Source organism: Passer domesticus, chromosome 7 (genome assembly GCF_036417665.1).
Source record: "Passer domesticus isolate bPasDom1 chromosome 7, bPasDom1.hap1, whole genome shotgun sequence".
Lineage (NCBI taxonomy): Eukaryota > Metazoa > Chordata > Aves > Passeriformes > Passeridae > Passer > Passer domesticus.
This window is the reverse complement of record NC_087480.1, coordinates 15,779,426-15,792,141: the sequence shown is the minus strand read 5'-3', so window position 1 is coordinate 15,792,141 and position 12,716 is coordinate 15,779,426. Positions and strand designations below refer to the sequence as shown.

General features: G+C 55.6%; 1 protein-coding gene across 7 annotated transcripts in view; it reads left to right on the top strand.

Annotated features, from left to right (window-relative positions):
• Window positions 1-2,876: 2,876 nt before the first annotated feature.
• Window positions 2,877-12,716, top strand: part of FRMPD3 (FERM and PDZ domain containing 3) — a 60,889-nt gene continuing 51,049 nt past the window's right edge. For 3 of the 7 annotated variants that reach the window (XM_064427115.1, XM_064427110.1, XM_064427111.1), the window contains exon 1: window positions 3,391-3,627. The gene's annotated coding sequence lies outside the window, so the exon portion shown is untranslated. Of the gene's footprint in view, window positions 2,896-3,390; window positions 3,628-3,710; window positions 4,000-12,716 lie in introns of those variants that run through there. The other 4 variants (XM_064427118.1, XM_064427113.1, XM_064427114.1 and 1 more) reach the window with 3 other exon arrangements.

Here is a 12,716-nt window from a genome sequence, read left to right as displayed (position 1 = left end):
CGTGCTGCTGCTCTCTTCCCAGCTGGTGAGCCTGTTGATTATATAAACTGCTCATTCTCAACATTGATAGAGCTGTTTGCCTCCCACCCCACTGGGCTTTGCAAGCTCTTTTTGGTTTTTTTTCTTGACTTAATGGGATGTTTACTCCACCACAGCCTTCCCTCAACACCCAGCAGGAGGAACTCTGAACCACCACCCCACCAACATGCTGGATTTCACACGGAGCTGGGAGTAGATGTGAGTTTCCTCCCTGCTGCAGCTCCCAACACTGTTGGGATTGAATGTTGGTCCCCAAAGCCAGCTGAGAGGTCTTGTAGCTCATTTCTACCCTGGGGAAGAAGGAGGGAGCTCATAGGTTTGGAGAAAGGGACTCTGAGGTTTGGAGCCTGAGGACTCTGCAGCCTTGGGCAGGTAGGGCTGGGTCTGAGGCATGTCCTGCCCTCTGGTGACAGTGCAGCTCTAAGCAGGCGACAGGGATGTGGCTTGGCAGCTGCCAGCCTTGCTTTGTGACAGCTGCCAAGCAGGCATCAGGTAGTCGTGATTTCTCCTACTCCCTCTGACTTGGAGCGAGGGACAGAGTGGGAGGGGTCTGCTCGGCTTTTCTTGGGAAGAAAGCAAACACAGGTATGCACAGATCCCTTTCTCATCTGTCCACCTTACACAAGTGGGACACCCATGCTCCCCACCTTGTCCCTCCACCTGCTGCCCCAGGTGCTGCTCCTGTGGCAGTGAGGGCTGTGTCAGGGCAGGTGTTCTCACAGCATCCCTGTGGGATCAGTGGCTCACAGCATCCTGTGGATCAGTGGCTGTGCATATTGATGGGCTCCATGACACCTCTGCCACATGCTGGTGTCATCCTCCTTCACCTGAGCCTCCAGCATGGGATGGCCATGGCTGCTCACTGCTTCAGAGAACAAGACCCCCGTGCAAGTTGGTTTCTTGCTTTCCATGAGCTCTGTGGTGTACTTTGGGTGTATTGGTCTCACCTCCATTCTGCTGCTCTTTCTGACTATCCAAAGCCCCAGCAGACTCACCTGAGGTTCTCCCAGTGCTGCAGTGAAACTCTCACCTTGCCCTCACAGGACAGCAGGAGTTCCCTGAGGGGAAAGCAGCTGATTCCCGAGGGGCTAATCCAGCACGGAGTGGCAAGTGTGCAGTGCCAACCCAGCAGTCTTTGTCCCGTCCTGCAGCAAGGGCAGGGCAAGGCCACGGTACCCACGGGAGGGAGGGGTGTGGTGATGGCATTGAGAGACCAGGAGATGCCAGAGGACTGCCTCTGAATTAACTGCAGCACGCAGGGAGCCTTAAAACATTTGAAGAGGGCAACATATAACCACAAAGAACAATTCAGGTGGCCAGGGAAGAGAAGTAAATTTGTGTTTCCCTAGCAGGAAGCACACAGGATAGGGAGCAAGTTGTTCATGTTACAGTTTCCCACTGCTTCCCAACTCTCACCCAACACCAACTGCAGAACAGTTGTCTGGCAAATAAGCTATGAAAAAATAAGGAAACTTTGCCAAAATCGCAGCTGAAAGAGTAAAACTCTCGCAGATGATACTGCTGCTCAGAGACACTTGCCTCCTGCCTTTAAGCAGGCTTTATACCAGCATCCAAACATAAAGAAAGAAAATCTGACAGGTGTATATAAGCAGTTGGATGCAAACAAACAAATCCTCAAACTCTGCAAGGAACAGGTTATGTTTTGAGGGGGCTGTCTTCATGTACAGACATGCAGGGAGAAGGGCGTTTTATTTGGGGGGAAAAATTCTGATATTGAAATCTAGAAAAGCAGTTGAGCTTTGTTTCCAGAATGAAGATTGAGAAGATATAGCATTCTTTTAAAATCCATTACTGTATCTGTAAAGGGCCAAAAAATGCCACAGGTTTAAAATAGATATGTAAATGAGTAAAATAGATGTCAACAGACAGCCTTAAAAGGTGCATGCTGTATCAAACAGGGAAGACAGGAGAGGATATAAATTTAGGATGAGACAAGTTTTAAGGTGTGACATGCTAAAAGCATAAGAACATATAATGAAAACTATGCCAGGTCATTAGAAGAAAGGCAGCCAGTGCTCTGCTGGATTCTTGTGTTTCTGTGGCTGCAAAGAGCTCTGACATTAGGGCATCACATAAAACCAAAATTAATCCCTTTACATCAGGATCTGCCATGGACAATGTTGGAAAATTCTCATTCTCTGCCCTTTCCAATAGCAGATAAATGTAAAGAACATTTCCTAAACTGAAATGTCAGAAAATGCTTTTGGAAAATACTGATGAGATGGAGAGCAAAGGATTGCCAGGACCAGGCAGGATTTCCCTACAGGCTGTGGAGAAGGAGCAGGTGGAGTTACCGAGTCTGGGTTGGGTGTCCTGCTCCTGGGATGAGCTCTGAGACCATGGAGATAGGAGGCAGCAATTGTGACTGCAATTCCTGTCAAAGCTTAGAGCCAGGAAACTATACCAAGTCCAACTTCTGTACAGAGCAAATGAGTTGCTTGAAGCTCTGATAAAGAATAGAATGAGAAGATGTGGAAAGTCATATGATGGAAGTCAGTCATATTTGCAAAGGAGGAAATCGTGGCTTGCAAATCTGTTATTCTTTCTTGAGTATGTTAGCCAGCTAATAGTGCACTTGAATTCCTCAATTCCATGGTAACCTACCTCGCAGCCCTTGCTTCTCAATCTATTTGGAAGAAATGCACACAAGCCTCCTTTCATGCATTGATAATGTATTTTCCTTAAGAGGTTTTGTTGATTTTTTTCCCCGCCAAGATTGGGAGGGTGGTTACCATGGAGTTACCTATGGACGGGCAGGCAGACAATCCCATGCCTTTGGAAAAGGGGATGAAGAGTAGGGTCACAATGTTTACACACCATATATAATGCCTAAAGGTAATTAACAAAAAAGCTAACGAAGCACTGCAGGAGGGTTTCATGATGTTTAGCGATCCGATGACAGCATGGGCAAGCGGCATCCAAGGAGAAGTGCCACAGGCAGAGCGGCTCGCAGGGCAGGCCGGTGGCGGCCCGAAACTGCCGGCTGCCCGGGGAAGGAGCCGGGCAGGCTGGGGACGGCACCCGGCTGCCGGCAAGGGCCGCGGGAGGAGCGGGGCTTTGCGGTGCCAGCCCAGCGGGGAGACACCGGAGAGATGCTGCGGCCGGGGCGCAACCCGCGGGGCGTGAGGAGGCGGGCGAGGGGCTCCTCCGGAGTCCGGCCCTCGGTACCCACCGAGAGCGCCCGTCCGTGCGGGGGCCCGGGGCGCCGCTCCCGGGCGGGGTGGGAGGGCTCCGCAGCCCCCGGCCAGGGGGGTCCGCCCGCCTCCGCCCGCCCCGCGCCCCGCCCCGCCGAGCCGCCGCCGCCCTCGCCCCGCAGAGCCGCGCACCGCGCTCGCCGCCGCGGGCACGGCAGCAGCGGGCCGGGCCGGGCCGGGCCGGCATGGCGGGGGCGGGCGCTGCGGGGCGGCGGCAGCGGCGGCGGCGGGCCCCGTCCGAGCGCTGAGCGCGGCGGGCCATGGGGGCGGCGGCGGCGGGGGGCTGCGGGAGCCCTGCCCTGCCCTGCCCGCCCGCCGCGCCGCCCGCCTCGCCCGCGGCGCTTCCTGAGGGAGCGGCGGCGGCGGAGCCCAGGTGAGCCCTTGCCGGGGCGAGCGGCGCCCGGGACGCCCGTCGGTGCCGCGCGGGGAGTTCTCCCGCTGCCCCGGGGTGCTCCGGCGGCACCGAGGGACTGCGAGAGGCGGGAGCTGCCGCCCCCTCGCCGGCACCTCCTGCGCCCCGGTGCCCGGTTCTCCCGCGGCGTGTCGCAAGGGATGCCCGCTGCCCGGGCGCGGGGCGCCCAGCAGCCATCGCTGCCGCGGAGCAGCTGGAGCGGAGCTCTGTCTCGTCCTCCGCTGGGAGCTCAGCCCGCAGGGTCAGCTGGAGATGTGCCTGTGGCCTTCTGCCGGTGCCGGGATGATGGGGTACCCCCTCCCTGCCCTCGGTAGCACGGTGCAGCCGCGGAAGGTACGCGCCGTGATGCGCGGGAGGAGGAATCGGGCTGGAGGGGCTGGATCGGATCGGTGCAGGCGGCACCGCGCGGACCTGGGGTGCCTCTCCCCCATGGCGGGGCCCCGGCTAGGGAAGGCTGGGCAGAGAAAGTGGGGCTCGGGGCAGGGAGCCCCGCCGCTTCCCCCTCGGGTCACCTTGGCGTGCTCCTGGGTGACAGTGTTCTTGCTATTAGTCTGGTGTCATGGCAGTTGCCATCGTGAAGTGTGGCTGATTGAGCTGAAAGAGCACAGACAAACGCACTTGGCTTCTGGCTTGTTTGGGTTTGGTTGTTTTTCCTCATTTTCCTATTTTAGAGCAATTTGGATGGGATGAGTTCTCCTCCTTGTCGGCAGCAGAACTGGTAGAGAGACGTGGCTTGCTTTTGAGGAAGTGCAGTTTGAAAACATTCTCACCTTCCTCTTCTCTGGTGACAACCAGAGGGCTGTGTGCCACCTTCAGCCTTCCAGTGCCTCAGTTTCCCCATGTCCCCAAGAGAAGGGTGGAGGAGAGAAAAGCTGGTTTGCCCCGGGGCGGGCTGGGATGTGTGTTCATGTGTGTGAGAACCTCTGCTGGCATGAGACTGCCTCGAGGGCAGAGTGGCTCTGGGTCAGCCCAAGGGAAGGTGAGCCTGTGGCAGGTGCTGAGTGCAGGGCAGGGCTGGCACTGCCCCTCTTCTGGGCACAGACCCTGGCAGGGTGCTCCCCGGGTTTAACAGCCCTCCATAACCATCCACGAGCTGCTGGCATCCATGTTGTCCTGCAGTGAGGAGTTCCTGCTGCACCTGAGCAGCAAACAAAACAGCATCCCTTTTACTTCATCACAAATTGGGGTTTTTTGGCTCTGACATCCCCTGTGGTCATTTCCTGCCCGGGCAGTGCCCTGTCCCTGTGCCTTGAAGCACCAGCCTGTGCTGAGCTGCAGCCTCCCCCTCTGTGGCTGCTGGCTGAGGACGCCGTGGTGCTGAACTTCCACTTGCCTTTGCTGCCATGCTGCTGCCTCCTCGCAGTGTGGCTGTCACCTCGCAGCCACCAGCACAGCCTTTGCTCATGTGTGCCAGCAGCTCGTGGCTGGGGCTGGGCTGGGCAGTGCAGGGCTGTGGGGGCTGGCTCTGGGGGCTCTGCCTGCACGGAGGAGTGCCTGGTGCTGAGAGCAGCTGAGCCCTCAGCTCTGTGGTGCTGCTGCAGGAGCTTCTGGGGGAAATCAGCCCCCTGGGATGCCCTGGCATGGGTTGGTGGCGTGGCTGCTCTCCTGGTTTGACAGTTCAACGTGCCAGCTGCCCACTTGATTGGCATGGCAACAGCCACCGTGCTGCAGCTCTGCTCGGAAGCCACAACTTCAGCATTGCTGCAGGACCAGCCCACGAGGGGGGCACAGGGTGCTGCTGGTTGGGTGCTCCACCCCGGATGGCACTGAGGCAGCAGTGTCCCACAGCTGGAGCCTGTCTGCCCCTTCCCAGGGCTGCAGCACTGCTGGCAGCAGCACTGTCCCTGCAGCAGCCCAGCTGCCGTGCCTTGTCCTGGTGTGAGGTCCCCAATGCTGCTGCCAGCAGCTCACTCGGCTGCCCAGGGAGCTTTATCAGCTATGGGGAATTGGGATCACCTGTTAAGTGGAGCAGATGCAAACCCACGTCCTCTTTGCACAGTGGCAGATGAGGGGAGCTCAGTGAGCATCCAACTGAAGTGGGCTCAGGCCTGCTCCCTTCTGCAAACCAAGGGGTGCAGCACTGAGATAAGGCTGGGCAAGGGAAGAGGTGCCACAACATTTATTAGGGTGGACAGGGACCTGCTGGTCTCAATCTTCATAAGGCAGTTGGGCAGCCACATGCCTGCAGGTAACAGCAGTGAGGTTGCAGCGAGCCTTGGAGCTCATTTCTGCCTCAGACCAAGCCAGTCTGAGCTTTGAGCTGGAACTGAAGCCCTGTCTAGCACTGGAAAGGTCCCAGAGAGAGAGAAGATGCTGTTTGCACCAGCCACCTTCATGTTCACCAGCTGAGCTCCTGGGAGCTGACCTGCAGTGCTGGGGCTGAGCAGAGCTCTGGGACTGGCCCGTGGATCTGCAGAGCTGGGATTTTACCTCCCATGCCAGCCCTGCATAGAAGGAAGATGCTTTTATTGTTTCCTTGGTGGCTGCACCCTGACACTGAAGGATAAAGCCTCAAGTCCTCAGCTTTGCCCTAGCACTGGTTCTTCCTCTCTCCCACTGAAGTCAGTAGCAAGTCTTTCTCCTGATTCATGCCCATGAGTTCTATGTCCTTTTCCAGGGCAGCTCCAGTACTCAGGCTCTGTGGTTTTGTCATGAAAAAAAGTGTTTAGATAAAGGTCAGGTTGGGTGCTGCCTTGAGGAGTCTCTAGCCTGGCTGGCCAAGGCTCAGATCATCTGAGGGTCTTCCACAGAATGGGTCCCCCCATCATCGCAGGGGCAGCAAGGCTGCTCCCATCTCTCCTACACAGGGCAGGAAACAGCCCAAATCTCCCAGGGCTGGGATGCTTTTTGATGCCACCTCCCTCTGCCAGGACATCCCCGGTGATGTCTCAGAGGCTGCAATGGCAGGAGGGAGAGGAGCTGATGTAATGGGGCCTTTTGCTCCCTGGCAGAGCAGGGCTTGTTTGGGTGTGCTCCTCCCCATCCACAGCAGCCGTGCTGTTGGGCTGCTCAGCTTTAAATGTAGGGGACAGAGACACGGACCCACACCAGCCAGGGAGAAGCACTCAGGAGTGTGGAAGGAAAAGTGGCACCATCAAATCATGCAGCTCATCTAACCATAGCCTTGGGCACTGAGAGCTGGAAGCTGCCTCTGGCTTGTTGAAGGACACACCTTTTTCCACTTGATCCACCTAAAACAGAGTATTTCTTTTTCTGTAGCTCCTTCTGGGGGTGTGTTCAGCTCCCTGCTTCTTTTCCAGCTCCCTGCTGGAAATCTCTGATCTGGCTAGATATTAATCCTTCTGCCTGGCTGTCCTCCACAGGGAAGAGGGGGATAGCTGCTTCATAGCCTTCTGTGAGGCTGAGTGAGCTCTGCTCATCCTCTGCTCTCACTTGTCGTGGTGGGAGTTGTCTTTCCTGAAAATGGAGAGCCAGGAGAGGGCTGGGGGAGGCCCTGCATGTACCAGAGCAGAGACTTCTACACCAGGACAGACAAAACGACCAGGAGCCACCTTGGAGGACCTGGCAGTCAAGAAGGTCTTTCATGCCACCTGAAGAGATGATCAGAACACCGTGGCTGGGTGTGGGGTGGTGGAGGAGCCTCAAATCTGGTGCAGCCACAGCTGCACTGAGGGAACAGCATACCCAGATTTAATTTTTGCTCTGTACTGCTTGTGCTCACATGCATTCACAGATGGGTCTTTTCTCCCTGAGAGTGCACAGATCCTCCCCTGTGGCAAAACCACTGTACTTCTGCCTTGCCATACCTCCATCCCTGACCCCTCCATCCCTGGCCCCTCCATCCCTGGCACCTCCATCCCTTCCTGCACAGCCTGAGCATGCCTGGTGACGTTGGGAGCACTTCAGAGCTCCCTCGTCATTCTCCCTCTCTTTCAAATTAAGCAAGAGCTGGGCTCAACAGCGAGTCAATAGCAAGACTTATCTCTTAAATAGCATTATTGATTGCCCAGGAAGCCTGGGTTTGTATCAATAGATACGTGCACACACAGGCAAGTCCTGTGCCAGCTCCTGGTGGTGAATGGCACAGAGGAACGTGCAGAGATGGTTTGTTGCAGGTAGGGACACACGTGTGAGTCCACGTGAGGAAGATGCATCTCTCCATTGGAGAGCAAGGTGAGACACCCCAGGGTTTTTGGTTATGAGCCTTTCTCATTTCTCCAGCATTATTGTGCTGCCTTGACCCCTCTTGAACGTGTGTCCCATTCTGCCTGACAAGTGACATTGTGATGCAGGTTCTGCCAGCTTGCTTTGCCTCTGTGGTTTGCCTTCTGGACTCTGCCTTTGGAGAAGATGTGCAGATGTCTGCCCACAAATTGTGTGGTCTCCTCAAACAAAGGTCACTGACCCTGCAGGGATTCTTCATGTGGGAGGCTTGGGATAGATGCAAAATTCAGTGTGCTGTAGCATTGCCCAGAGGGACTGGTTGGAGAGGAGATGGATGAGACAGGCTGGACCCATCCTGCCAGGGAGGGCATTGCCTTGTGCCCAGCTCTGTGCTGGCAGTGCAGGCTGTGAGCCTGCACATATGGGGAGTGTGGTGGCACCTGGCTGAGCTCCGAGCAGGTGGAGCCATGGGAGCGTGGCAGGGAGGGAGCTCACTGCCATGCCTGCTCAGTAAAGACAAAGTGTGCTGCTGCTCTCAAGCTGTCTCCCTCCAAGAAACGGGCAGAGGGTGGAGGAGCATTCCCATGGGCTGTGGGGCTTTGTCCCCCCAGGGCTCAAAGTGGCCCTTGTCCCTCGGAGGTGGCAGAGTGCTTGCAGCAGCCAGGTTGTGCATGGCTCACTGCTCAAGGCCCTGTTTGCCATGGCACCTGCCCTGCTCGTGCCTTCATAGCATGGAGCCAGCCCCTCGTGTGGGGGCAGACAGGAGAGGGCCAGAGACTGTGATCAGAGCTGTGTCCTTCCTTCTGTGCAGCACCACTGCTCTCCCTGGGGCAGCTCAGGGTACTGCTCTGTCCTCCAGGGTTGTGGAGCACAGCCAAGCTACAGTGATGCTCGTGAGAAGAATTGCAAAACCTCCTGCCAGCTTTGCTGTAGCAAAGTTCGGGCTGGGGCAGTTTTCCCTGGTGCTGCAGAGCCCTGTTGCCCAGCTCTGCCCGGGGCTGGAGCCCTGTGGCTGCCCCAGAGCCAGCCTTGCTCGCCTTGCCACCTCTGCTAACACACTCTGTGACAGAGCACAGCCCCATGTCCCTTACCTGGCGTCCAGCCTTGCTTTGGACCGTGCTGGCTGATGTTCTGCTCTCTCCTGGGATTAGCTAAAGCTGAGGGAAGTGTCAGCATGGTTATCACAGGCAGCTGAAACAGCACAGATGATCTGTAGGGTCGGCTCACCCAAGCCTGGCGAGCCCCTACAAGTAGGGGCTTGTAAGACCTCTGGGTGCATTACTTTAGCTGATCAGGGGGCATGGGAAGTTCTTGGCTGTCATGCCTGTGTTTCCATGTGTATAAATGTGTGTGGATATGTAGCACTGTAAGATCTTGCTCCTGTTTGGACACTCTCAATGATTTTCTAGACAGTGCCTGCCCGCAGCGAGCGCCGGTTGCTTGATCTTAGCCAGCCAATCTGCGCAGGGATCTCGGGAAAGAACAGTTGGGGTTTTATGAAGCTGGCATAATTTACAGCTAAAATAGCACACCAGATATATGTCCAATCCAATCTCCTTTGTAATCTTGTTTTCATTAATGCCTCCAGGGTGGTGATGGGGGGAGTAAGGAAAGCAAACTGCGAAGGGAGTTTATTACCCGTGCCAGGGAGATTTGCATGATGCTCTGCACCAAGTGACCTCAATTTGCAGAGGTTAAAGCTGGCTGTGGTGGTCCCCGCCTTGGAGGGTGTCTCCTGCCTGTGCTGGGGGCACTGAGCACAAATCCTTTCGCAGATGGCAGTGGGTGTGCTCAGGACTGTGCACGCTGTGGAGCCATCCCAGAGCCTGCAGGAAGAGCAATGGATGCGTCCCTGTCACCCTGGCCAGCTCCACAGCAGAAGGAACCAAATGATCTCGCAGCCGCTGCCTTTGCGGGTTGCGTTTCTCTTTAGTGTTCAAACCACATATTGTCCCAGATCTCCTGCCAATAGCAGGGAGCAAACTGATAATGCAGCTGCTATTAATAAAGCAGCGTTGTTACATATTCATATCAATCAGACTTGTAATTCCACAACGTTTTTTTCAAGAAGAAAAGGCAGTGCTTCACTGGGGCGATGGAGGAAGCTGTCAGGTGGGATGGTGTTGGAGATGCCTTTCACCAGCACTGGCAGAACCTGCTCCCCTCACGTTTCTTCCTTTGGGGATTCCTGCACGGGGGTCCTCATCCACCTCCCCTTCAGCTTTCCTTCTCCCTGGGAGTGCTGAGCTAAAAGGTGGGATCCCAAGGCAGCTCCAGGATCCCCAGGGTGCTGTCACTGTGGGGAAACACGAGCGGTGTGAGACAGTCAAGTGCTGAGTTCCAGCAGCTGGTTTGGCAGGAGCAGCTCCATGCTCTTCTCCATTTTATACAGAAATTTTCGCATATTATGCAAATTTCAAAGCAAAGTACGGAAAATCTGGGTATAAATCTGGGATGTATGTATGTTTGTGCAGCCATTAGAAAGGAAAGTATACCACAGAATTCTGGCCAGTGGATAAATATACTTACACTGCCATTCCTGCAGTAAAATATGTTTTTTGTCATTGCTATAGTATAAAAAAGTACTGTCTCCAACGCTGTAGCAGCGCTTTATGGTACCCTATAAATTGGAAGAGATACCTGATTATTCATAGAGTATTATGGAGGTTTCAGTGACTTCACCATTAAGCCCACACCACCACTTTGTCCATAAAGCAAAACCCTTTCTCTGACTTCTTTATGATTGAATTCAATGTCCAGATTTGGCCAAATAAATCTTGTGAGGCTGAGCACGTTTTTCCATGAATGTTTTTCTGGAAACTCTCCCTTACCCTCGGGCTGGGAACATTTTGAAGCTGTGGGATCTCCAAGTCCTAAACCAAGCTTCGCAGCCCTCGAGCCTTTCTGGTCTCTCTCATCCCTGGCGCGTGGCAGAGCTGCTCCCAGCTCATCCCTGCTTCCTCTGGCTCCTGGCACATGCCAGGGAAGGGAGCATGGTTGTTCCACCAGGTTCTGTGGTGGCAGCCCTGGGGAGTGGGCTGGCACTGAGCCCTCCTGGCAGCAGCTGTCAGTCTCTGCAGCAAACAGTTTCCAAGCAACTCGGAGCCTGAAAAGACTCCTGGTAGAGCTTTGTGATATTAATTGGAGTTTTGGAAAGGAGCAGCACTGAAGGAGATGTGGGAAGGGCAGCTGGTGTGGTGTCACCAATATCCTCCTGCCATCAGTGGTGCCACAAGTGCTGGAGAGGCTGGCACAGCCACAGCTCTGGTTCCCCTCTGCTGCCATGGCATGCAGGGCATCGCTGTCCTGCCAGATCTTCAGCTGGGTGCTGGGGCAGATGGAGAGGGGGCAAAAGGTGTAGTCCCTGCCCCAAAGAGCTTGTGTCTGGGGCCTCCATCCAGCTTTGGCAGCTTCTCTGAGCATTGCTCAGCTGTGTCACAGCCTGCAGCAAGTGCTCTGCTCACCTGGGGCCAGGTGGGAGAAGGGCACTGGGTGGATCAGCTGGGTCTGGCTGCCTGTGCAGATATCCAGCCTCAATCCATGCCTTGCCGTGCATTTTCTCTCTGGAGGCTTAGCTGCTTCTTTCAGATCATATTTCCTTGCTCTGCCTCTCTTTATTGCCAATATTTCAATGCTCCCTTGAATCTTTGCCCACTTCCACCATGGTCAGCAGCCACCTTTGAGCATCCATCCCCTTCTCCTCACCTTTGCTGTTGCTTGCACCCCCTGGGCTGTACTGGGGGGCATTCCCACATGGACTGCTCGTGCTGGGAGTTACCAGCCAGTGCTGCCTTCAGCTGGAGAGAGCAGTGGGAAGGCAGTGTCCACAGGCACTTGGAGCAATGTGTCCCTATACACAGAGCACTTTGGAGGTGGTTCCCTCCATTCCTTGACAAGTACAAGCTGGAAATGCTCCTGCTGCTGCTGCACAGAGCCCTGGGACGCTGATGTGGTGCTGCCATCAGTGTCACATCGGCCTTGGCTGTCACATCCCTCCCACCAGCTGCTGGGGCTGGACCCAGGTCTCTCTGGGGAAGGCTTGGAGTGGTGTCTGGGTGGTTCCTACCATGGCTGGTTGCTCTCCAGCCCCATGCAAGTGTCTTCCATCCCAGGGGCAAACAGAGATACCAGCACTGCACTCTGGCCAGGGTCTGGGAGGGATCTAGTGGCTTCTTGTCATATAATTGGTGAGTGCCCCTAAGTGGACTGGCAGCAAAATCCCTAAACATCTCCAGAGGACCATGATGGTGCCTAGAAAAGTTCCAATACGACAGAGGGGGATTTTAGTGCCTGAGCTGTTTGTCCTGAGGGTAGTGAAAATACAGGGGCTTGTTGGCCTGGGGAGATGGTGTGTGGGCAGCTCAGGGCTTCAGGTGCAGAAAACTCTGTGGTCACAGGAGGAGGCAAGCAGGATCTCTGCCTTCACCCCCATCAGCAAAAGCATGGAAAGGAGTGCTGGGACACTTCCCCGTGGCCAGCTGATGTGGATGGGAGAGGCCAGCAGTGCTGCTGCCAGGGTTTCTGAACTCTCACAAGCCTGAGCCCGAGGGAGGAGAGATGTCATGGCAGTGCTCACCAGGATTTGAGCTCTGATGCCCAAAGGTAAGCCCTTCCTTTGGCAGTGAGTGTGTCTGGGGTGTGACAGACAGCTGGGAACAAATCCACTTTGTCCACACTGGAGGCTGGACCAGCCAGATGTGCACAGTGTCCATAAGCAGTCTCTGGTGGGAAGCCATGCAGTGGCAGTGTGCAGCAGCTGTGTTTGCCACCCTCCCTGCCTGTGTTGAGGTTCCACGTTAAGGGCTTGGCAGCTCCTTGGGCTGATGCAGGGGTGTCACAGCAGCAGGGCTGGAATTTTGGGGAGAAGGAAGGTGGAGGAGCAGCCTGTGGAGTGCTGGATGGGAGGGAGGAGAGAGCAGGCACTG